The sequence below is a fragment of the Schistocerca serialis genome, chromosome 2 (genome assembly GCF_023864345.2).
Source record: "Schistocerca serialis cubense isolate TAMUIC-IGC-003099 chromosome 2, iqSchSeri2.2, whole genome shotgun sequence".
NCBI classification, from domain to species: domain Eukaryota; kingdom Metazoa; phylum Arthropoda; class Insecta; order Orthoptera; family Acrididae; genus Schistocerca; species Schistocerca serialis.
In genome coordinates this window covers 803940229-803960802 of record NC_064639.1, presented here as the reverse complement: position 1 = coordinate 803960802, position 20574 = coordinate 803940229, and the positions used below count along the sequence as shown (strand labels likewise).

Here is a 20574-nt window from a genome sequence, read left to right as displayed (position 1 = left end):
CCGTTGTACAAAACGCAAGGGCTCGTCCGGTATTTGAAGCCGGGACCTCCTGCACCCGAAGCAGGAATCATACCCCTAGACCAACGAGCCTATTCGTTCCGAAAACGCACTGCATGTGAATGACGCCACCTTTGATGGTCTCACCATGTAGGGCTGCAGCTCAGCCAGCGTTCTCCCTGTCTGTCGCGGTTGGATTGTTTCCATCGACGTCTTTTACTACAGGAACTTCACGAATCGGAGGGAGCTCGTAGCCGATGCCCTTGCTAACACAGAAGAAAAACTGTTGCTATTACGAGTCTCCGGGTGGTACATGAAAAGAACCGTCGTTTCCGTGGTGTAGCGGTTATCACGTCTGCTTTACACGCAGAAGGTCCCCGGTTCGATCCCGGGCGGGAACACAACAATTTTAATCTATATTTCGGATTTCATTTCCGTGATGACCTCACGTCCGCGTATGCAGAGACAAGCAATGTTGTATGCTAGACGGATAGGGCGTCATTTTACTGTCAAATACTGTTGCTCTCTTATTGCACCGGTATTTGGTAACTGAGAACGCCCCTAGCTCCATTATGGCTGGCAAAATTTATAATCCGGTTCTTCAGGGCTACTTCAAGTGCGCTTGCTACTGGTTTTCCTGAGCCCACCCTACTCGCCTTGTCACAGCTCTGTCAAAGTGTGATGCTAACTAATAATGAGAAACTCTTAGCCACGCTCAATCTTACATGCCACCCCTTGGTTGTTGCCGTCGCTAGTAAGATGAGGGTAGACTGTCGCACAATTAAGCTGAATCTCCACTCACGGTGCACATATCCCGCAAAGACAACCTTGTTTTCCGTTGCATGCAAAATTACCGTCTGCCTTTCTACCGAATTCCACCTACGTACTTTACTGGTGCCGCATTCTTGTTATATCCACGTGCTATAACAGGCGTCTACTCTTCATTGAGGAGCTGCAACCGGGGCTGAGTTCCACCTACGCTTCAGCACGGTCAAAATGGCAGGGCTCGTCCGGGATTTGAACCCGGGACCTCCTGCACCCAAAGCAGGAATCATACCCCTAGACCAACGAGCCACCTGGCTGGAGCAGTCAAGTTAATCCGAAGTAGTGGGCCTCACAGGGAACACAAACTTTCACGCGAATTCGCAAGATAAACGCTTTCTGCAGGCAGCACTCACCACTGATGGGAAGAATATTAAAGGCAACGAATAAAAAGTGAAATAACTTCATCGAGCACTGCTTATGAACAGCCGTCAGTGCCTCAGTTTCGGAATGTGGTTTCTTCATGGTTAAGAGAAGGCGAATGCACTAAACAAAAGAACATCGGGAAACCAAGCACCAACTCATAACGAAAAGATTGCACAATATACTGCAAGCAAAATTTCCAGAAGACGGATACTGAAGACGCCGCAGACAAAAGAAATATTCTATGCAGTAACGATTATCTCGGAAGCGTGAATTGCATGTGCTGCTCCACCACACAACTTCTTTTGATACTATTTTACTTATTCTAAATTTTCATTACCTGATCGTCTCTAAAATACTGTGCTGTTATCACCTGGTTTCCAACAGCGATAGTAGTAAGTAAATCGACTACAAAGTCTTTCAAAGTAGGTCAGACACAAAAAAAAAAAAAAATCGGAGCTGCGTGTAGCTCATGTCATTCTGCTTTCAATCGTGAATCTCCGGCTGGGAGTAGTGGCGTACTTATGTAATCCAAGCTTCTGGGAGGCCGTTGTGTGGGAGAGATCTGGAAACAACTACAGATTCGACCGTTCCACGAGCTCAGGAACGGCCGCGATGCCTTCATCGAGCTCTGCAGATCGACAGATGATAGTGTGGAAATTTCGGCAAGCGGCGGCTAAGGGTTAAGAGAAGCCAAACGCACTAAACACAAAAAAGTCGGGAAACCGAAGCACACAACTCATAACGAAAAGATTGCGGAATGCAGTGCGAAAGCAAAACTTCGAGAAGACCAACTCTGAAGCCATCGGCGAGCTAGGAATTATTCCGCACAAGAAGCGATCATGTAGGAAGAGCGAGCCGAGGCTGTCGCTCGACCACACAATAAATTTTTGCTTAATCCCAATTTGCAGTACCGGTTCGACACTAGAATACTGCGCCTTGGTTCTTCCAAAAGCGATAGTAATAAGCACGTCGACTGCATTGTCATTTGGGGTAGTGAGTCAGACATGGAGCGGGTGGAATATGCAACGACAGGGGCATTGCAGGGCGGCCGCCGGCTCCTTGCCCTGTGGCGCACCGGTGCCGGCGGCGGCCTGGCTGGGCTGCTGGTGCCTTCATGTAGAGCTGCCGCCGAGCCCAGGCAAAGTGCCGCTAACGAAGCGATTGCCTTTGGTGACATCTTTTGCAATAACGACTGCGCGAATCGACGGTATCTCGTAAGGAAGGAAAGAGCAGCAGCTGCCGCCGAGCCCAGGCGCCGTGCCGAACACGCAGAAGGTCCCCGGCTCGATTGCGGGCGGAAACCCGTTTTCGTCGCACTCAGCAAGACACTTGCTACGATCTCTAGTGTGACCATTTAAATCAACTTCAAACGTTCCATCAGCAGGGTGCACATGGCTCAAATGAAACATGAAACGGTTTCAGAACTGGTTGTCGGATTTTAGCGCTGACTTGGAGGCCTGGAAATGCGCGAAACAGCCGCCGCCATGCGATTTGTTACCACACCGTTGTACAAAACGCAAGGGCTCGTCCGGTATTTGAACCCGGGACCTCCTGCACCCGAAGCAGGAATCATACCCCTAGACCAACGAGCCTATTCGTTCCGAAAACGCACTGCATGTGAATGACGCCACCTTTGATGGTCTCACCATGTAGGGCTGCAGCTCAGCCAGCGTTCTCCCTGTCTGTCGCGGTTGGATTGTTTCCATCGACGTCTTTTACTACAGGAACTTCACGAATCGGAGGGAGCTCGTAGCCGATGCCCTTGCTAACACAGAAGAAAAACTGTTGCTATTACGAGTCTCCGGGTGGTACATGAAAAGAACCGTCGTTTCCGTGGTGTAGCGGTTATCACGTCTGCTTTACACGCAGAAGGTCCCCGGTTCGATCCCGGGCGGGAACACAACAATTTTAATCTATATTTCGGATTTCATTTCCGTGATGACCTCACGTCCGCGTATGCAGAGACAAGCAATGTTGTATGCTAGACGGATAGGGCGTCATTTTACTGTCAAATACTGTTGCTCTCTTATTGCACCGGTATTTGGTAACTGAGAACGCCCCTAGCTCCATTATGGCTGGCAAAATTTATAATCCGGTTCTTCAGGGCTACTTCAAGTGCGCTTGCTACTGGCTTTCCTGAGCCCACCCTACTCGCCTTGTCACAGCTCTGTCAAAGTGTGATGCTAACTAATAATGAGAAACTCTTAGCCACGCTCAATCTTACATGCCACCCCTTGGTTGTTGCCGTCGCTAGTAAGATGAGGGTAGACTGTCGCACAATTAAGCTGAATCTCCACTCACGGTGCACATATCCCGCAAAGACAACCTTGTTTTCCGTTGCATGCAAAATTACCGTCTGCCTTTCTACCGAATTCCACCTACGTACTTTACTGGTGCCGCATTCTTGTTATATCCACGTGCTATAACAGGCGTCTACTCTTCATTGAGGAGCTGCAACCGGGGCTGAGTTCCACCTACGCTTCAGCACGGTCAAAATGGCAGGGCTCGTCCGGGATTTGAACCCGGGACCTCCTGCACCCAAAGCAGGAATCATACCCCTAGACCAACGAGCCACCTGGCTGGAGCAGTCAAGTTAATCCCAAGTAGTGGGCCTCACAGGGAACACAAACTTCCACGCGAATTCGCAAGATAAACGCTTTCTGCAGGCAGCACTCACCACTGATGAGAAGAATATTAAAGGCAACGAATAAAAAGTGAAATAACTTCATCGAGCACTGCTTATGAACAGCCGGCAGTGCCTCAGTTTCGGAATGTGGTTTCTCAGGGTTAAGAGAAGGCGAATGCACTAAACAAAAGAACATCGGGAAACCAAGCACCAACTCATAACGAAAAGATTGCACAATATACTGCAAGCAAAATTTCCAGAAGACGGATACTGAAGACGCCGCAGACAAAAGAATTATTCTATGCAGTAACGATTATCTAGGAAGCGTGAATTGCATGTGCTGCTCCACCACACAACTTCTTTTGATACTATTTTACTTATTCTAAATTTTCATTACCTGATCGTCTCTAAAATACTGTGCGGTTATCACCTGGTTTCCAACAGCGATAGTAGTAAGTAAATCGACTACAAAGTCTTTCAAAGTAGGTCAGACACAAAAAAAAAAAAAAAACATCGGAGCTGCGTGTAGCTCATGTCATTCTGCTTTCAATCGTGAATCTCCGGCTGGGAGTAGTGGCGTACTTATGTAATCCAAGCTTCTGGGAGGCTGTTGTGTGGGAGAGATCTGGAAACAACTACAGATTCGACCGTTCCACGAGCTCAGGAACGGCCGCGATGCCTTCATCGAACTCTGCAGATCGTCAGATGATAGTGTGGAAATTTCGGCAAGCGGTGGCTAAGGGTTAAGAGAAGCCAAACGCACTAAACACAAGAAAGTCGGGAAACCGAAGCACACAACTCATAACGAAAAGATTGCGGAATGCAGTGCGAAAGCAAAACTTCGAGAAGACCAACTCTGAAGCCATCGGCGAGCTAGGAATTATTCCGCACAAGAAGCGATCATGTAGGAAGAGCGAGCCGAGGCTGTCGCTCGACCACACAATAAATTTTTGCTTAATCCCAATTTGCAGTACCGGTTCGACACTAGAATACTGCGCCTTGGTTCTTCCAAAAGCGATAGTAATAAGCACGTCGACTGCAGTGTCATTTGGGGTAGTGAGTCAGACATGGAGAGGATATGGGGCGGGTGGAATATGCAACGACAGGGGCATTGCAGGGCGGCCGCCAGCTCCTTGCCCTGTGGCGCACCGGTGCCGGCGGCGGCCTGGCTGGGCTGCTGGTGCCTTCATGTAGAGCTGCCGCCGAGCCCAGGCAAAGTGCCGCTAACGAAGCGATTGCCTTTGGTGACATCTTTTGCAATAACGACTGCGCGAATCGACGGTATCTCGTAAGGAAGGAAAGAGCAGCAGCTGCCGCCGAGCCCAGGCGCCGTGCCGAACACGCAGAAGGTCCCCGGCTCGATTGCGGGCGGAAACCCGTTTTCGTCGCACTCAGCAAGACACTTGCTACGATCTCTACTGTGACCATTTAAATCAACTTCAAACGTTCCATCAGCAGGGTGCACATGGCTCAAATGAAACATGAAACGGTTTCAGAACTGGTTGTCGGATTTTAGCGCTGACTTGGAGGCCTGGAAATGCGCGAAACAGCCGCCGCCATGCGATTTGTTACCACACCGTTGTACAAAACGCAAGGGCTCGTCCGGTATTTGAACCCGGGACCTCCTGCACCCGAAGCAGGAATCATACCCCTAGACCAACGAGCCTATTCGTTCCGAAAACGCACTGCATGTGAATGACGCCACCTTTGATGGTCTCACCATGTAGGGCTGCAGCTCAGCCAGCGTTCTCCCTGTCTGTCGCGGTTGGATTGTTTCCATCGACGTCTTTTACTACAGGAACTTCACGAATCGGAGGGAGCTCGTAGCCGATGCCCTTGCTAACACAGAAGAAAAACTGTTGCTATTACGAGTCTCCGGGTGGTACATGAAAAGAACCGTCGTTTCCGTGGTGTAGCGGTTATCACGTCTGCTTTACACGCAGAAGGTCCCCGGTTCGATCCCGGGCGGGAACACAACAATTTTAATCTATATTTCGGATTTCATTTCCGTGATGACCTCACGTCCGCGTATGCAGAGACAAGCAATGTTGTATGCTAGACGGATAGGGCGTCATTTTACTGTCAAATACTGTTGCTCTCTTATTGCACCGGTATTTGGTAACTGAGAACGCCCCTAGCTCCATTATGGCTGGCAAAATTTATAATCCGGTTCTTCAGGGCTACTTCAAGTGCGCTTGCTACTGGCTTTCCTGAGCCCACCCTACTCGCCTTGTCACAGCTCTGTCAAAGTGTGATGCTAACTAATAATGAGAAACTCTTAGCCACGCTCAATCTTACATGCCACCCCTTGGTTGTTGCCGTCGCTAGTAAGATGAGGGTAGACTGTCGCACAATTAAGCTGAATCTCCACTCACGGTGCACATATCCCGCAAAGACAACCTTGTTTTCCGTTGCATGCAAAATTACCGTCTGCCTTTCTACCGAATTCCACCTACGTACTTTACTGGTGCCGCATTCTTGTTATATCCACGTGCTATAACAGGCGTCTACTCTTCATTGAGGAGCTGCAACCGGGGCTGAGTTCCACCTACGCTTCAGCACGGTCAAAATGGCAGGGCTCGTCCGGGATTTGAACCCGGGACCTCCTGCACCCAAAGCAGGAATCATACCCCTAGACCAACGAGCCACCTGGCTGGAGCAGTCAAGTTAATCCCAAGTAGTGGGCCTCACAGGGAACACAAACTTCCACGCGAATTCGCAAGATAAACGCTTTCTGCAGGCAGCACTCACCACTGATGAGAAGAATATTAAAGGCAACGAATAAAAAGTGAAATAACTTCATCGAGCACTGCTTATGAACAGCCGGCAGTGCCTCAGTTTCGGAATGTGGTTTCTCAGGGTTAAGAGAAGGCGAATGCACTAAACAAAAGAACATCGGGAAACCAAGCACCAACTCATAACGAAAAGATTGCACAATATACTGCAAGCAAAATTTCCAGAAGACGGATACTGAAGACGCCGCAGACAAAAGAATTATTCTATGCAGTAACGATTATCTAGGAAGCGTGAATTGCATGTGCTGCTCCACCACACAACTTCTTTTGATACTATTTTACTTATTCTAAATTTTCATTACCTGATCGTCTCTAAAATACTGTGCGGTTATCACCTGGTTTCCAACAGCGATAGTAGTAAGTAAATCGACTACAAAGTCTTTCAAAGTAGGTCAGACACAAAAAAAAAAAAAAAACATCGGAGCTGCGTGTAGCTCATGTCATTCTGCTTTCAATCGTGAATCTCCGGCTGGGAGTAGTGGCGTACTTATGTAATCCAAGCTTCTGGGAGGCTGTTGTGTGGGAGAGATCTGGAAACAACTACAGATTCGACCGTTCCACGAGCTCAGGAACGGCCGCGATGCCTTCATCGAACTCTGCAGATCGACAGATGATAGTGTGGAAATTTCGGCAAGCGGTGGCTAAGGGTTAAGAGAAGCCAAACGCACTAAACACAAGAAAGTCGGGAAACCGAAGCACACAACTCATAACGAAAAGATTGCGGAATGCAGTGCGAAAGCAAAACTTCGAGAAGACCAACTCTGAAGCCATCGGCGAGCTAGGAATTATTCCGCACAAGAAGCGATCATGTAGGAAGAGCGAGCCGAGGCTGTCGCTCGACCACACAATAAATTTTTGCTTAATCCCAATTTGCAGTACCGGTTCGACACTAGAATACTGCGCCTTGGTTCTTCCAAAAGCGATAGTAATAAGCACGTCGACTGCAGTGTCATTTGGCGTAGTGAGTCAGACATGGAGAGGATATGGGGCGGGTGGAATATGCAACGACAGGGGCATTGCAGGGCGGCCGCCGGCTCCTTGCGCTGTGGCGCACCGGTGGCGGCGGCGGCCTGGCTGGGCTGCTGGTGCCTCCATGTAGAGCTGCCGCCGAGCCCAGGCAAAGTGCCGCTAACGAAGCGATTGCCTTTGGTGACATCTTTTGCAATAACGACTGCGCGAATCGACGGTATCTCGTAAGGAAGGAAAGAGCAGCAGCTGCCGCCGAGCCCAGGCGCCGTGCCGAACACGCAGAAGGTCCCCGGCTCGATTGCGGGCGGAAACCCGTTTTCGTCGCACTCAGCAAGACACTTGCTACGATCTCTACTGTGACCATTTAAATCAACTTCAAACGTTCCATCAGCAGGGTGCACATGGCTCAAATGAAACATGAAACGGTTTCAGAACTGGTTGTCGGATTTTAGCGCTGACTTGGAGGCCTGGAAATGCGCGAAACAGCCGCCGCCATGCGATTTGTTACCACACCGTTGTACAAAACGCAAGGGCTCGTCCGGTATTTGAACCCGGGACCTCCTGCACCCGAAGCAGGAATCATACCCCTAGACCAACGAGCCTATTCGTTCCGAAAACGCACTGCATGTGAATGACGCCACCTTTGATGGTCTCACCATGTAGGGCTGCAGCTCAGCCAGCGTTCTCCCTGTCTGTCGCGGTTGGATTGTTTCCATCGACGTCTTTTACTACAGGAACTTCACGAATCGGAGGGAGCTCGTAGCCGATGCCCTTGCTAACACAGAAGAAAAACTGTTGCTATTACGAGTCTCCGGGTGGTACATGAAAAGAACCGTCGTTTCCGTGGTGTAGCGGTTATCACGTCTGCTTTACACGCAGAAGGTCCCCGGTTCGATCCCGGGCGGGAACACAACAATTTTAATCTATATTTCGGATTTCATTTCCGTGATGACCTCACGTCCGCGTATGCAGAGACAAGCAATGTTGTATGCTAGACGGATAGGGCGTCATTTTACTGTCAAATACTGTTGCTCTCTTATTGCACCGGTATTTGGTAACTGAGAACGCCCCTAGCTCCATTATGGCTGGCAAAATTTATAATCCGGTTCTTCAGGGCTACTTCAAGTGCGCTTGCTACTGGCTTTCCTGAGCCCACCCTACTCGCCTTGTCACAGCTCTGTCAAAGTGTGATGCTAACTAATAATGAGAAACTCTTAGCCACGCTCAATCTTACATGCCACCCCTTGGTTGTTGCCGTCGCTAGTAAGATGAGGGTAGACTGTCGCACAATTAAGCTGAATCTCCACTCACGGTGCACATATCCCGCAAAGACAACCTTGTTTTCCGTTGCATGCAAAATTACCGTCTGCCTTTCTACCGAATTCCACCTACGTACTTTACTGGTGCCGCATTCTTGTTATATCCACGTGCTATAACAGGCGTCTACTCTTCATTGAGGAGCTGCAACCGGGGCTGAGTTCCACCTACGCTTCAGCACGGTCAAAATGGCAGGGCTCGTCCGGGATTTGAACCCGGGACCTCCTGCACCCAAAGCAGGAATCATACCCCTAGACCAACGAGCCACCTGGCTGGAGCAGTCAAGTTAATCCCAAGTAGTGGGCCTCACAGGGAACACAAACTTCCACGCGAATTCGCAAGATAAACGCTTTCTGCAGGCAGCACTCACCACTGATGAGAAGAATATTAAAGGCAACGAATAAAAAGTGAAATAACTTCATCGAGCACTGCTTATGAACAGCCGGCAGTGCCTCAGTTTCGGAATGTGGTTTCTCAGGGTTAAGAGAAGGCGAATGCACTAAACAAAAGAACATCGGGAAACCAAGCACCAACTCATAACGAAAAGATTGCACAATATACTGCAAGCAAAATTTCCAGAAGACGGATACTGAAGACGCCGCAGACAAAAGAATTATTCTATGCAGTAACGATTATCTAGGAAGCGTGAATTGCATGTGCTGCTCCACCACACAACTTCTTTTGATACTATTTTACTTATTCTAAATTTTCATTACCTGATCGTCTCTAAAATACTGTGCGGTTATCACCTGGTTTCCAACAGCGATAGTAGTAAGTAAATCGACTACAAAGTCTTTCAAAGTAGGTCAGACACAAAAAAAAAAAAACATCGGAGCTGCGTGTAGCTCATGTCATTCTGCTTTCAATCGTGAATCTCCGGCTGGGAGTAGTGGCGTACTTATGTAATCCAAGCTTCTGGGAGGCTGTTGTGTGGGAGAGATCTGGAAACAACTACAGATTCGACCGTTCCACGAGCTCAGGAACGGCCGCGATGCCTTCATCGAACTCTGCAGATCGACAGATGATAGTGTGGAAATTTCGGCAAGCGGTGGCTAAGGGTTAAGAGAAGCCAAACGCACTAAACACAAGAAAGTCGGGAAACCGAAGCACACAACTCATAACGAAAAGATTGCGGAATGCAGTGCGAAAGCAAAACTTCGAGAAGACCAACTCTGAAGCCATCGGCGAGCTAGGAATTATTCCGCACAAGAAGCGATCATGTAGGAAGAGCGAGCCGAGGCTGTCGCTCGACCACACAATAAATTTTTGCTTAATCCCAATTTGCAGTACCGGTTCGACACTAGAATACTGCGCCTTGGTTCTTCCAAAAGCGATAGTAATAAGCACGTCGACTGCAGTGTCATTTGGGGTAGTGAGTCAGACATGGAGAGGATATGGGGCGGGTGGAATATGCAACGACAGGGGCATTGCAGGGCGGCCGCCAGCTCCTTGCCCTGTGGCGCACCGGTGCCGGCGGCGGCCTGGCTGGGCTGCTGGTGCCTTCATGTAGAGCTGCCGCCGAGCCCAGGCAAAGTGCCGCTAACGAAGCGATTGCCTTTGGTGACATCTTTTGCAATAACGACTGCGCGAATCGACGGTATCTCGTAAGGAAGGAAAGAGCAGCAGCTGCCGCCGAGCCCAGGCGCCGTGCCGAACACGCAGAAGGTCCCCGGCTCGATTGCGGGCGGAAACCCGTTTTCGTCGCACTCAGCAAGACACTTGCTACGATCTCTACTGTGACCATTTAAATCAACTTCAAACGTTCCATCAGCAGGGTGCACATGGCTCAAATGAAACATGAAACGGTTTCAGAACTGGTTGTCGGATTTTAGCGCTGACTTGGAGGCCTGGAAATGCGCGAAACAGCCGCCGCCATGCGATTTGTTACCACACCGTTGTACAAAACGCAAGGGCTCGTCCGGTATTTGAACCCGGGACCTCCTGCACCCGAAGCAGGAATCATACCCCTAGACCAACGAGCCTATTCGTTCCGAAAACGCACTGCATGTGAATGACGCCACCTTTGATGGTCTCACCATGTAGGGCTGCAGCTCAGCCAGCGTTCTCCCTGTCTGTCGCGGTTGGATTGTTTCCATCGACGTCTTTTACTACAGGAACTTCACGAATCGGAGGGAGCTCGTAGCCGATGCCCTTGCTAACACAGAAGAAAAACTGTTGCTATTACGAGTCTCCGGGTGGTACATGAAAAGAACCGTCGTTTCCGTGGTGTAGCGGTTATGACGTCTGCTTTACACGCAGAAGGTCCCCGGTTCGATCCCGGGCGGGAACACAACAATTTTAATCTATATTTCGGATTTCATTTCCGTGATGACCTCACGTCCGCGTATGCAGAGACAAGCAATGTTGTATGCTAGACGGATAGGGCGTCATTTTACTGTCAAATACTGTTGCTCTCTTATTGCACCGGTATTTGGTAACTGAGAACGCCCCTAGCTCCATTATGGCTGGCAAAATTTATAATCCGGTTCTTCAGGGCTACTTCAAGTGCGCTTGCTACTGGCTTTCCTGAGCCCACCCTACTCGCCTTGTCACAGCTCTGTCAAAGTGTGATGCTAACTAATAATGAGAAACTCTTAGCCACGCTCAATCTTACATGCCACCCCTTGGTTGTTGCCGTCGCTAGTAAGATGAGGGTAGACTGTCGCACAATTAAGCTGAATCTCCACTCACGGTGCACATATCCCGCAAAGACAACCTTGTTTTCCGTTGCATGCAAAATTACCGTCTGCCTTTCTACCGAATTCCACCTACGTACTTTACTGGTGCCGCATTCTTGTTATATCCACGTGCTATAACAGGCGTCTACTCTTCATTGAGGAGCTGCAACCGGGGCTGAGTTCCACCTACGCTTCAGCACGGTCAAAATGGCAGGGCTCGTCCGGGATTTGAACCCGGGACCTCCTGCACCCAAAGCAGGAATCATACCCCTAGACCAACGAGCCACCTGGCTGGAGCAGTCAAGTTAATCCCAAGTAGTGGGCCTCACAGGGAACACAAACTTCCACGCGAATTCGCAAGATAAACGCTTTCTGCAGGCAGCACTCACCACTGATGAGAAGAATATTAAAGGCAACGAATAAAAAGTGAAATAACTTCATCGAGCACTGCTTATGAACAGCCGGCAGTGCCTCAGTTTCGGAATGTGGTTTCTCAGGGTTAAGAGAAGGCGAATGCACTAAACAAAAGAACATCGGGAAACCAAGCACCAACTCATAACGAAAAGATTGCACAATATACTGCAAGCAAAATTTCCAGAAGACGGATACTGAAGACGCCGCAGACAAAAGAATTATTCTATGCAGTAACGATTATCTAGGAAGCGTGAATTGCATGTGCTGCTCCACCACACAACTTCTTTTGATACTATTTTACTTATTCTAAATTTTCATTACCTGATCGTCTCTAAAATACTGTGCGGTTATCACCTGGTTTCCAACAGCGATAGTAGTAAGTAAATCGACTACAAAGTCTTTCAAAGTAGGTCAGACACAAAAAAAAAAAAAAAATCGGAGCTGCGTGTAGCTCATGTCATTCTGCTTTCAATCGTGAATCTCCGGCTGGGAGTAGTGGCGTACTTCTGTAATCCAAGCTTCTGGGAGGCTGTTGTGTGGGAGAGATCTGGAAACAACTACAGATTCGACCGTTCCACGAGCTCAGGAACGGCCGCGATGCCTTCATCGAACTCTGCAGATCGACAGATGATAGTGTGGAAATTTCGGCAAGCGGTGGCTAAGGGTTAAGAGAAGCCAAACGCACTAAACACAAGAAAGTCGGGAAACCGAAGCACACAACTCATAACGAAAAGATTGCGGAATGCAGTGCGAAAGCAAAACTTCGAGAAGACCAACTCTGAAGCCATCGGCGAGCTAGGAATTATTCCGCACAAGAAGCGATCATGTAGGAAGAGCGAGCCGAGGCTGTCGCTCGACCACACAATAAATTTTTGCTTAATCCCAATTTGCAGTACCGGTTCGACACTAGAATACTGCGCCTTGGTGCTTCCAAAAGCGATAGTAATAAGCACGTCGACTGCAGTGTCATTTGGGGTAGTGAGTCAGACATGGAGAGGATATGGGGCGGGTGGAATATGCAACGACAGGGGCATTGCAGGGCGGCCGCCAGCTCCTTGCCCTGTGGCGCACCGGTGCCGGCGGCGGCCTGGCTGGGCTGCTGGTGCCTTCATGTAGAGCTGCCGCCGAGCCCAGGCAAAGTGCCGCTAACGAAGCGATTGCCTTTGGTGACATCTTTTGCAATAACGACTGCGCGAATCGACGGTATCTCGTAAGGAAGGAAAGAGCAGCAGCTGCCGCCGAGCCCAGGCGCCGTGCCGAACACGCAGAAGGTCCCCGGCTCGATTGCGGGCGGAAACCCGTTTTCGTCGCACTCAGCAAGACACTTGCTACGATCTCTACTGTGACCATTTAAATCAACTTCAAACGTTCCATCAGCAGGGTGCACATGGCTCAAATGAAACATGAAACGGTTTCAGAACTGGTTGTCGGATTTTAGCGCTGACTTGGAGGCCTGGAAATGCGCGAAACAGCCGCCGCCATGCGATTTGTTACCACACCGTTGTACAAAACGCAAGGGCTCGTCCGGTATTTGAACCCGGGACCTCCTGCACCCGAAGCAGGAATCATACCCCTAGACCAACGAGCCTATTCGTTCCGAAAACGCACTGCATGTGAATGACGCCACCTTTGATGGTCTCACCATGTAGGGCTGCAGCTCAGCCAGCGTTCTCCCTGTCTGTCGCGGTTGGATTGTTTCCATCGACGTCTTTTACTACAGGAACTTCACGAATCGGAGGGAGCTCGTAGCCGATGCCCTTGCTAACACAGAAGAAAAACTGTTGCTATTACGAGTCTCCGGGTGGTACATGAAAAGAACCGTCGTTTCCGTGGTGTAGCGGTTATCACGTCTGCTTTACACGCAGAAGGTCCCCGGTTCGATCCCGGGCGGGAACACAACAATTTTAATCTATATTTCGGATTTCATTTCCGTGATGACCTCACGTCCGCGTATGCAGAGACAAGCAATGTTGTATGCTAGACGGATAGGGCGTCATTTTACTGTCAAATACTGTTGCTCTCTTATTGCACCGGTATTTGGTAACTGAGAACGCCCCTAGCTCCATTATGGCTGGCAAAATTTATAATCCGGTTCTTCAGGGCTACTTCAAGTGCGCTTGCTACTGGCTTTCCTGAGCCCACCCTACTCGCCTTGTCACAGCTCTGTCAAAGTGTGATGCTAACTAATAATGAGAAACTCTTAGCCACGCTCAATCTTACATGCCACCCCTTGGTTGTTGCCGTCGCTAGTAAGATGAGGGTAGACTGTCGCACAATTAAGCTGAATCTCCACTCACGGTGCACATATCCCGCAAAGACAACCTTGTTTTCCGTTGCATGCAAAATTACCGTCTGCCTTTCTACCGAATTCCACCTACGTACTTTACTGGTGCCGCATTCTTGTTATATCCACGTGCTATAACAGGCGTCTACTCTTCATTGAGGAGCTGCAACCGGGGCTGAGTTCCACCTACGCTTCAGCACGGTCAAAATGGCAGGGCTCGTCCGGGATTTGAACCCGGGACCTCCTGCACCCAAAGCAGGAATCATACCCCTAGACCAACGAGCCACCTGGCTGGAGCAGTCAAGTTAATCCCAAGTAGTGGGCCTCACAGGGAACACAAACTTCCACGCGAATTCGCAAGATAAACGCTTTCTGCAGGCAGCACTCACCACTGATGAGAAGAATATTAAAGGCAACGAATAAAAAGTGAAATAACTTCATCGAGCACTGCTTATGAACAGCCGGCAGTGCCTCAGTTTCGGAATGTGGTTTCTCAGGGTTAAGAGAAGGCGAATGCACTAAACAAAAGAACATCGGGAAACCAAGCACCAACTCATAACGAAAAGATTGCACAATATACTGCAAGCAAAATTTCCAGAAGACGGATACTGAAGACGCCGCAGACAAAAGAATTATTCTATGCAGTAACGATTATCTAGGAAGCGTGAATTGCATGTGCTGCTCCACCACACAACTTCTTTTGATACTATTTTACTTATTCTAAATTTTCATTACCTGATCGTCTCTAAAATACTGTGCGGTTATCACCTGGTTTCCAACAGCGATAGTAGTAAGTAAATCGACTACAAAGTCTTTCAAAGTAGGTCAGACACAAAAAAAAAAAAAAAAAAATCGGAGCTGCGTGTAGCTCATGTCATTCTGCTTTCAATCGTGAATCTCCGGCTGGGAGTAGTGGCGTACTTCTGTAATCCAAGCTTCTGGGAGGCTGTTGTGTGGGAGAGATCTGGAAACAACTACAGATTCGACCGTTCCACGAGCTCAGGAACGGCCGCGATGCCTTCATCGAACTCTGCAGATCGACAGATGATAGTGTGGAAATTGCGGCAAGCGGTGGCTAAGGGTTAAGAGAAGCCAAACGCACTAAACACAAGAAAGTCGGGAAACCGAAGCACACAACTCATAACGAAAAGATTGCGGAATGCAGTGCGAAAGCAAAACTTCGAGAAGACCAACTCTGAAGCCATCGGCGAGCTAGGAATTATTCCGCACAAGAAGCGCTCATGTAGGAAGAGCGAGCCGAGGCTGTCGCTCGACCACACAATAAATTTTTGCTTAATCCCAATTTGCAGTACCGGTTCGACACTAGAATACTGCGCCTTGGTTCTTCCAAAAGCGATAGTAATAAGCACGTCGACTGCAGTGTCATTTGGGGTAGTGAGTCAGACATGGAGAGGATATGGGGCGGGTGGAATATGCAACGACAGGGGCATTGCAGGGCGGCCGCCGGCTCCTTGCCCTGTGGCGCACCGGTGCCGGCGGCGGCCAGGCTGGGCTGCTGGTGCCTTCATGTAGAGCTGCCGCCGAGCCCAGGCAAAGTGCCGCTAACGAAGCGATTGCCTTTGGTGACATCTTTTGCAATAACGACTGCGCGAATCGACGGTATCTCGTAAGGAAGGAAAGAGCAGCAGCTGCCGCCGAGCCCAGGCGCCGTGCCGAACACGCAGAAGGTCCCCGGCTCGATTGCGGGCGGAAACCCGTTTTCGTCGCACTCAGCAAGACACTTGCTACGATCTCTACTGTGACCATTTAAATCAACTTCAAACGTTCCATCAGCAGGGTGCACATGGCTCAAATGAAACATGAAACGGTTTCAGAACTGGTTGTCGGATTTTAGCGCTGACTTGGAGGCCTGGAAATGCGCGAAACAGCCGCCGCCATGCGATTTGTTACCACACCGTTGTACAAAACGCAAGGGCTCGTCCGGTATTTGAACCCGGGACCTCCTGCACCCGAAGCAGGAATCATACCCCTAGACCAACGAGCCTATTCGTTCCGAAAACGCACTGCATGTGAATGACGCCACCTTTGATGGTCTCACCATGTAGGGCTGCAGCTCAGCCAGCGTTCTCCCTGTCTGTCGCGGTTGGATTGTTTCCATCGACGTCTTTTACTACAGGAACTTCACGAATCGGAGGGAGCTCGTAGCCGATGCCCTTGCTAACACAGAAGAAAAACTGTTGCTATTACGAGTCTCCGGGTGGTACATGAAAAGAACCGTCGTTTCCGTGGTGTAGCGGTTATGACGTCTGCTTTACACGCAGAAGGTCCCCGGTTCGATCCCGGGCGGGAACACAACAATTTTAATCTATATTTCGGATTTCATTTCCGTGATGACCTCACGTCCGCGTATGCAGAGACAAGCAATGTTGTATGCTAGACGGATAGGGCGTCATTTTACTGTCAAATACTGTTGCTCTCTTATTGCACCGGTATTTGGTAACTGAGAACGCCCCTAGCTCCATTATGGCTGGCAAAATTTATAATCCGGTTCTTCAGGGCTACTTCAAGTGCGCTTGCTACTGGCTTTCCTGAGCCCACCCTACTCGCCTTGTCACAGCTCTGTCAAAGTGTGATGCTAACTAATAATGAGAAACTCTTAGCCACGCTCAATCTTACATGCCACCCCTTGGTTGTTGCCGTCGCTAGTAAGATGAGGGTAGACTGTCGCACAATTAAGCTGAATCTCCACTCACGGTGCACATATCCCGCAAAGACAACCTTGTTTTCCGTTGCATGCAAAATTACCGTCTGCCTTTCTACCGAATTCCACCTACGTACTTTACTGGTGCCGCATTCTTGTTATATCCACGTGCTATAACAGGCGTCTACTCTTCATTGAGGAGCTGCAACCGGGGCTGAGTTCCACCTACGCTTCAGCACGGTCAAAATGGCAGGGCTCGTCCGGGATTTGAACCCGGGACCTCCTGCACCCAAAGCAGGAATCATACCCCTAGACCAACGAGCCACCTGGCTGGAGCAGTCAAGTTAATCCCAAGTAGTGGGCCTCACAGGGAACACAAACTTCCACGCGAATTCGCAAGATAAACGCTTTCTGCAGGCAGCACTCACCACTGATGAGAAGAATATTAAAGGCAACGAATAAAAAGTGAAATAACTTCATCGAGCACTGCTTATGAACAGCCGGCAGTGCCTCAGTTTCGGAATGTGGTTTCTCAGGGTTAAGAGAAGGCGAATGCACTAAACAAAAGAACATCGGGAAACCAAGCACCAACTCATAACGAAAAGATTGCACAATATACTGCAAGCAAAACTTCCAGAAGACGGATACTGAAGACGCCGCAGACAAAAGAATTATTCTATGCAGTAACGATTATCTAGGAAGCGTGAATTGCATGTGCTGCTCCACCACACAACTTCTTTTGATACTATTTTACTTATTCTAAATTTTCATTACCTGATCGTCTCTAAAATACTGTGCGGTTATCACCTGGTTTCCAACAGCGATAGTAGTAAGTAAATCGACTACAAAGTCTTTCAAAGTAGGTCAGACACAAAAAAAAAAAAAAAAAAATCGGAGCTGCGTGTAGCTCATGTCATTCTGCTTTCAATCGTGAATCTCCGGCTGGGAGTAGTGGCGTACTTATGTAATCCAAGCTTCTGGGAGGTTGTTGTGTGGGAGAGATCTGGAAACAACTACAGATTCGACCGTTCCACGAGCTCAGGAACGGCCGCGATGCCTTCATCGAACTCTGCAGATCGACAGATGATAGTGTGGAAATTTCGGCAAGCGGTGGCTAAGGGTTAAGAGAAGCCAAACGCACTAAACACAAGAAAGTCGGGAAACCGAAGCACACAACTCATAACGAAAAGATTGCGGAATGCAGTGCGAAAGCAAAACTTCGAGAAGACCAACTCTGAAGCCATCGGCGAGCTAGGAATTATTCCGCACAAGAAGCGATCATGTAGGAAGAGCGAGCCGAGGCTGTCGCTCGACCACACAATAAATTTTTGCTTAATCCCAATTTGCAGTACCGGTTCGACACTAGAATACTGCGCCTTGGTTCTTCCAAAAGCGATAGTAATAAGCACGTCGACTGCAGTGTCATTTGGGGTAGTGAGTCAGACATGGAGAGGATATGGGGCGGGTGGAATATGCAACGACAGGGGCATTGCAGGGCGGCCGCCGGCTCCTTGCCCTGTGGCGCACCGGTGCCGGCGGCGGCCTGGCTGGGCTGCTGGTGCCTTCATGTAGAGCTGCCGCCGAGCCCAGGCAAAGTGCCGCTAACGAAGCGATTGCCTTTGGTGACATCTTTTGCAATAACGACTGCGCGAATCGACGGTATCTCGTAAGGAAGGAAAGAGCAGCAGCTGCCGCCGAGCCCAGGCGCCGTGCCGAACACGCAGAAGGTCCCCGGCTCGATTGCGGGCGGAAACCCGTTTTCGTCGCACTCAGCAAGACACTTGCTACGATCTCTACTGTGACCATTTAAATCAACTTCAAACGTTCCATCAGCAGGGTGCACATGGCTCAAATGAAACATGAAACGGTTTCAGAACTGGTTGTCGGATTTTAGCGCTGACTTGGAGGCCTGGAAATGCGCGAAACAGCCGCCGCCATGCGATTTGTTACCACACCGTTGTACAAAACGCAAGGGCTCGTCCGGTATTTGAACCCGGGACCTCCTGCACCCGAAGCAGGAATCATACCCCTAGACCAACGAGCCTATTCGTTCCGAAAACGCACTGCATGTGAATGACGCCACCTTTGATGGTCTCACCATGTAGGGCTGCAGCTCAGCCAGCGTTCTCCCTGTCTGTCGCGGTTGGATTGTTTCCATCGACGTCTTTTACTACAGGAACTTCACGAATCGGAGGGAGCTCGTAGCCGATGCCCTTGCTAACACAGAAGAAAAACTGTTGCTATTACGAGTCTCCGGGTGGTACATGAAAAGAACCGTCGTTTCCGTGGTGTAGCGGTTATCACGTCTGCTTTACACGCAGAAGGTCCCCGGTTCGATCCCGGGCGGGAACACAACAATTTTAATCTATATTTCGGATTTCATTTCCGTGATGACCTCACGTCCGCGTATGCAGAGACAAGCAATGTTGTATGCTAGACGGATAGGGCGTCATTTTACTGTCAAATACTGTTGCTCTCTTATTGCACCGGTATTTGGTAACTGAGAACGCCCCTAGCTCCATTATGGCTGGCAAAATTTATAATCCGGTTCTTCAGGGCTACTTCAAGTGCGCTTGCTACTGGCTTTCCTGAGCCCACCCTACTCGCCTTGTCACAGCTCTGTCAAAGTGTGATGCTAACTAATAATGAGAAACTCTTAGCCACGCTCAATCTTACATGCCACCCCTTGGTTGTTGCCGTCGCTAGTAAGATGAGGGTAGACTGTCGCACAATTAAGCTGAATCTCCACTCACGGTGCACATATCCCGCAAAGACAACCTTGTTTTCCGTTGCATGCAAAATTACCGTCTGCCTTTCTACCGAATTCCACCTACGTACTTTACTGGTGCCGCATTCTTGTTATATCCACGTGCTATAACAGGCGTCTACTCTTCATTGAGGAGCTGCAACCGGGGCTGAGTTCCACCTACGCTTCAGCACGGCCAAAATGGCAGGGCTCGTCCGGGATTTGAACCCGGGACCTCCTGCACCCAAAGCAGGAATCATACCCCTAGACCAACGAGCCACCTGGCTGGAGCAGTCAAGTTAATCCCAAGTAGTGGGCCTCACAGGGAACACAAACTTCCACGCGAATTCGCAAGATAAACGCTTTCTGCAGGCAGCACTCACCACTGATGAGAAGAATATTAAAGGCAACGAATAAAAAGTGAAATAACTTCATCGAGCACTGCTTATGAACAGCCGGCAGTGCCTCAGTTTCGGAATGTGGTTTCTCAGGGTTAAGAGAAGGCGAATGCACTAAACAAAAGAACATCGGGAAACCAAGCACCAACTCATAACGAAAAGATTGCACAATATACTGCAAGCAAAATTTCCAGAAGACGGATACTGAAGACGCCGCAGACAAAAGAATTATTCTATGCAGTAACGATTATCTAGGAAGCGTGAATTGCATGTGCTGCTCCACCACACAACTTCTTTTGATACTATTTTACTTATTCTAAATTTTCATTACCTGATCGTCTCTAAAATACTGTGCGGTTATCACCTGGTTTCCAACAGCGATAGTAGTAAGTAAATCGACTACAAAGTCTTTCAAAGTAGGTCAGACACAAAAAAAAAAAAAAAAAATCGGAGCTGCGTGTAGCTCATGTCATTCTGCTTTCAATCGTGAATCTCCGGCT

General features: G+C 49.2%; 24 non-coding genes across 24 annotated transcripts; 8 read left to right on the top strand and 16 right to left on the bottom strand.

Moving 5' to 3' along the window:
• Positions 1-18: 18 nt before the first annotated feature.
• Positions 19-90, bottom strand: Trnap-cgg (transfer RNA proline (anticodon CGG)). The gene has a single exon. It is a non-coding gene; the product is annotated as a tRNA-Pro (tRNA).
• A 235-nt stretch (positions 91-325) lies between these two features.
• Positions 326-398, top strand: Trnav-uac (transfer RNA valine (anticodon UAC)). The gene has a single exon. It is a non-coding gene; the product is annotated as a tRNA-Val (tRNA).
• Positions 399-999: 601 nt separating this feature from the next.
• Positions 1000-1071, bottom strand: Trnap-ugg (transfer RNA proline (anticodon UGG)). The gene has a single exon. It is a non-coding gene; the product is annotated as a tRNA-Pro (tRNA).
• Positions 1072-2705: 1634 nt separating this feature from the next.
• On the bottom strand, positions 2706-2777 carry Trnap-cgg (transfer RNA proline (anticodon CGG)). Its single transcript has one exon. It is a non-coding gene; the product is annotated as a tRNA-Pro (tRNA).
• Positions 2778-3012: 235 nt separating this feature from the next.
• Trnav-uac (transfer RNA valine (anticodon UAC)) lies at positions 3013-3085 on the top strand. The gene has a single exon. It is a non-coding gene; the product is annotated as a tRNA-Val (tRNA).
• Positions 3086-3686: 601 nt separating this feature from the next.
• Trnap-ugg (transfer RNA proline (anticodon UGG)) lies at positions 3687-3758 on the bottom strand. Its single transcript has one exon. It is a non-coding gene; the product is annotated as a tRNA-Pro (tRNA).
• A 1647-nt stretch (positions 3759-5405) lies between these two features.
• Trnap-cgg (transfer RNA proline (anticodon CGG)) lies at positions 5406-5477 on the bottom strand. The gene has a single exon. It is a non-coding gene; the product is annotated as a tRNA-Pro (tRNA).
• A 235-nt stretch (positions 5478-5712) lies between these two features.
• On the top strand, positions 5713-5785 carry Trnav-uac (transfer RNA valine (anticodon UAC)). The gene has a single exon. It is a non-coding gene; the product is annotated as a tRNA-Val (tRNA).
• Positions 5786-6386: 601 nt separating this feature from the next.
• Trnap-ugg (transfer RNA proline (anticodon UGG)) lies at positions 6387-6458 on the bottom strand. The gene has a single exon. It is a non-coding gene; the product is annotated as a tRNA-Pro (tRNA).
• Positions 6459-8105: 1647 nt separating this feature from the next.
• Positions 8106-8177, bottom strand: Trnap-cgg (transfer RNA proline (anticodon CGG)). Its single transcript has one exon. It is a non-coding gene; the product is annotated as a tRNA-Pro (tRNA).
• A 235-nt stretch (positions 8178-8412) lies between these two features.
• Positions 8413-8485, top strand: Trnav-uac (transfer RNA valine (anticodon UAC)). The gene has a single exon. It is a non-coding gene; the product is annotated as a tRNA-Val (tRNA).
• A 601-nt stretch (positions 8486-9086) lies between these two features.
• Positions 9087-9158, bottom strand: Trnap-ugg (transfer RNA proline (anticodon UGG)). The gene has a single exon. It is a non-coding gene; the product is annotated as a tRNA-Pro (tRNA).
• A 1644-nt stretch (positions 9159-10802) lies between these two features.
• On the bottom strand, positions 10803-10874 carry Trnap-cgg (transfer RNA proline (anticodon CGG)). Its single transcript has one exon. It is a non-coding gene; the product is annotated as a tRNA-Pro (tRNA).
• A 235-nt stretch (positions 10875-11109) lies between these two features.
• On the top strand, positions 11110-11182 carry Trnav-uac (transfer RNA valine (anticodon UAC)). Its single transcript has one exon. It is a non-coding gene; the product is annotated as a tRNA-Val (tRNA).
• A 601-nt stretch (positions 11183-11783) lies between these two features.
• Positions 11784-11855, bottom strand: Trnap-ugg (transfer RNA proline (anticodon UGG)). Its single transcript has one exon. It is a non-coding gene; the product is annotated as a tRNA-Pro (tRNA).
• Positions 11856-13500: 1645 nt separating this feature from the next.
• Positions 13501-13572, bottom strand: Trnap-cgg (transfer RNA proline (anticodon CGG)). Its single transcript has one exon. It is a non-coding gene; the product is annotated as a tRNA-Pro (tRNA).
• A 235-nt stretch (positions 13573-13807) lies between these two features.
• Trnav-uac (transfer RNA valine (anticodon UAC)) lies at positions 13808-13880 on the top strand. Its single transcript has one exon. It is a non-coding gene; the product is annotated as a tRNA-Val (tRNA).
• A 601-nt stretch (positions 13881-14481) lies between these two features.
• Positions 14482-14553, bottom strand: Trnap-ugg (transfer RNA proline (anticodon UGG)). The gene has a single exon. It is a non-coding gene; the product is annotated as a tRNA-Pro (tRNA).
• Positions 14554-16201: 1648 nt separating this feature from the next.
• On the bottom strand, positions 16202-16273 carry Trnap-cgg (transfer RNA proline (anticodon CGG)). Its single transcript has one exon. It is a non-coding gene; the product is annotated as a tRNA-Pro (tRNA).
• A 235-nt stretch (positions 16274-16508) lies between these two features.
• Positions 16509-16581, top strand: Trnav-uac (transfer RNA valine (anticodon UAC)). The gene has a single exon. It is a non-coding gene; the product is annotated as a tRNA-Val (tRNA).
• Positions 16582-17182: 601 nt separating this feature from the next.
• On the bottom strand, positions 17183-17254 carry Trnap-ugg (transfer RNA proline (anticodon UGG)). The gene has a single exon. It is a non-coding gene; the product is annotated as a tRNA-Pro (tRNA).
• Positions 17255-18902: 1648 nt separating this feature from the next.
• On the bottom strand, positions 18903-18974 carry Trnap-cgg (transfer RNA proline (anticodon CGG)). The gene has a single exon. It is a non-coding gene; the product is annotated as a tRNA-Pro (tRNA).
• A 235-nt stretch (positions 18975-19209) lies between these two features.
• Positions 19210-19282, top strand: Trnav-uac (transfer RNA valine (anticodon UAC)). Its single transcript has one exon. It is a non-coding gene; the product is annotated as a tRNA-Val (tRNA).
• A 601-nt stretch (positions 19283-19883) lies between these two features.
• Positions 19884-19955, bottom strand: Trnap-ugg (transfer RNA proline (anticodon UGG)). The gene has a single exon. It is a non-coding gene; the product is annotated as a tRNA-Pro (tRNA).
• Between the last annotated feature and the right edge of the window lie 619 nt (positions 19956-20574).